The following is a 3025-nucleotide window of genomic DNA, read 5'->3' on the forward strand; positions in this document are numbered from 1 at the left end:
AAAAAAAAAAAAAAAGGTGTATTCTGCAGCCCTTGGATGAAATGTTCTGTAAATTAGATCCATTTGGTCTATATTGCAGATTAAGTCTGATGTTTCTATGTTGGTTTTCCGTCTGAATGATCTGTCCAATGCAGAAAGTGGGGTGTGGAAGTCTCCAGCTATTATTGTTTTAAGAGTCTGTCTCTCTCCTTAGCTCTAATAATATTTGTTTTATATATGTGGGTGCTCCAGTGTTGGGTGCATATATATATTTAAAATTGTTGTATCCTCTTGCTGAGTTGACCCCCTTTATATTTATATAGTGACCTACTTTTCTTCTTATTGCTTTTGTCTTGAATTCTATTTTGTCTGATATAAGTATATTCCTGCTCTTGGCATGGAATTTTTTTTTACAACGCTTTATTTTCCATCTCTGTGTATCTTTATAGGTGAAGTGTGTTTCTTACAGGCAGAAGATCAACGGGTTTTTTGGTTTTTGTGGTTTTTTTGTTTTTTGCTTTTTGTTTTTTGTTTTCATCATTCAGCCAGTATATGTCTTTTGATTGGAGAGTTTAGCCCATTGACATTTAAGGTTATTATGGACAAGTAAGGACTTACACCTGTCATTTTATTGTTTTCTTATTGTGTTTTGGCCTTCCTTCTTTCTTTCATTCTTGTCTTCCTCTACTGAAGATGATTTTCTCTGGTGATATGATTTCAATGTGAGGTTACCATGACGCTTGCAAATACTATTTTAAAACTCATTATTCAGACATATAAACCAGCCAGAGTGGCAGTGGCAGAGGCAAGACCCCCATAGCACCAGCAGTAGCAACTCAGAGAAAGCACAGAGCAACACTGACTGCAGAGACCTGGTGACAGCATGAGAGGTACTAGGTTTTAAAAAATTTGTATCATGCTTGAGTATAAATTAGTCATTCTTGGCTCAGGAGGTGTTGGAAATTCTGCTTTGACTGTACAATTTGTACAAAGAACTTTTGTTGAAAAACATGATCCTACAATAAAAGATATTACAGAAAGCAAGTTGAAACAGATGCACAACTCTGTATGCTTGAAATATTGGATACTGCAGGAACAGAACAATTTACAACAATAAAGCGTTTGTACATAAAAATGGAAAAGGTTTTGTATTAGCTTATACCATCCCAGCACAGTTCACATTTTATGATTTACAAGATCTGAGAGAACAGATTATTCAAGTTAAAGACACTGATATTGTCCCAATGATGGTTAGTAATAGGTGTGACTTGGAAAATAAGAGAGTTGTAGGGAAGGAACAAGGTCAAAATCTAGCAAGACAGTGGAACAACTGTGCATTCTTAGAATCTTTGGCAAAATAAAAAATAAATCTTAATAAGGCCAGGCATGGTGGCTCATGCCTGTAATCTCAGCATTCTGGGAGGCCGAGGCAGGTGGATCACCTGAGGGCAGGAGTTTGAGACCAGCCAGGCCAACATGATGAAACCCTGTTTCTACTGAAAACACAAAATTAGCCAGGCGTGGTGGCACATGCCTCTAATCCCAGCTACTCGAGAGGCTAAGGCAGGAGAATCGCTTCACCCAGGAGGTGGAGGTTGCAGCAAGCTGAGATCATGCCATTGTTTTCCAGCCTGGGTAAAAAGAGTGAAACTCCATCTCAAAAATAAGGTAATGAAACTTTTATGACCTAGTGTGACAATTAACAGAAAACCTCCAGTGCCTGGGAAGACTTGCAAAAAGTCATCATGTCAACTGCTTTAATATACTAAATGCACTGTAGCTCTGAGCCAGGTCTGAAGAATGTTGCCCAATTCAACAGTGCCTGAGCAATTCCAACTTTGTTAAACCTACCAACATCTTAAGTGGACTCTCTTGTGGTGGTACCCTTTAAGAGACAGATGAAAGATGCCATATCAGTTTGCACATTCTAATAACTTTCCAGTAGCACAAGAGAGATTTTTACTTATCTAATAGTTGTAGAATATGCAGCTGGTAAAAGCAGAAGCTATATCCAGTATTACTGCTAAGAGACATTCTTCATCCACCAATGTTGTACATGTATGAAAATGGTGTACTGTATACTTGAACATGCCCCATGCTTTGTATTGGAGAGTACAATAATGCAAATTCTAAAACCACCATTATTTTAGCATAATAAAAGAAAGTCCAAAGAGATCCTATACAGACTGCTCTAGATACCTTTGTTTTGTTGATACTTGTAGCTTATCATACGTTTTTTAAAAAAATTCAAGATCATTATCATTGTACAAAATATGCATTTTGATTAACACAGCTATATAGTTTTTTAATTTTTTAAAGAGAAACTATGAAGCAGTGATCTTGTCTTTAAAATATGATAGTCCTTTCAGTATAATATCTTAATTTGAAGATGTTGCCTTTAATATCTGTTGGGAAAGAAATGTTCAGACTTTTCAAATCTCTTATTATATTTTTCCTTTTCTGTTTACATAGGAAAAATGTTTATAGCTGTGTGTACAGTAAGAGTCTACAACAAGAAGTGGATATTTTCAAACAATTTTTTAATGATTTAACAATTTTTCTAAATCTTTCAGGCTTCTGCAGCTATGGATTCTCACTGTGAATCCCTTGCTTGCTCATGCATAGTGTATTTGCAATATGAAATATACAGGTTTAGTATTTTTGCCTGTTATTGATTGTTTCACATGTGTAACATTTTGGTTGACATGTTAAATGGTGGATGAGTACTGTGGACGTGAATGTGGAAAGTAATTTTAATCATGTGTAATTGGTCACAAGGGCTAATTTGCAGTACCTGTTGTTGTTTTACCTAACAATGCCTTGTTGACTTGTATGCATTAATGTTTGGATGTAAAGGCTGTATGTCTATCCAACAAAGAGCCACAATATTTAAATAGATCAACCTAATGTTACAACTACTTTGAAATGGCCAAATGTAAACTAAAAGCCCTAATTAAGGTGGTGCAACTTTCCATAACTTAGCATCAGTAGTTCAATAAATTTGGATTGCCATGCAAGGGTTTGCATTATTAAAAAAAAAAAAAAA

The sequence above is a fragment of the Mandrillus leucophaeus genome, unplaced genomic scaffold (genome assembly GCF_000951045.1).
Source record: "Mandrillus leucophaeus isolate KB7577 unplaced genomic scaffold, Mleu.le_1.0 Scaffold683, whole genome shotgun sequence".
Lineage (NCBI taxonomy): Eukaryota > Metazoa > Chordata > Mammalia > Primates > Cercopithecidae > Mandrillus > Mandrillus leucophaeus.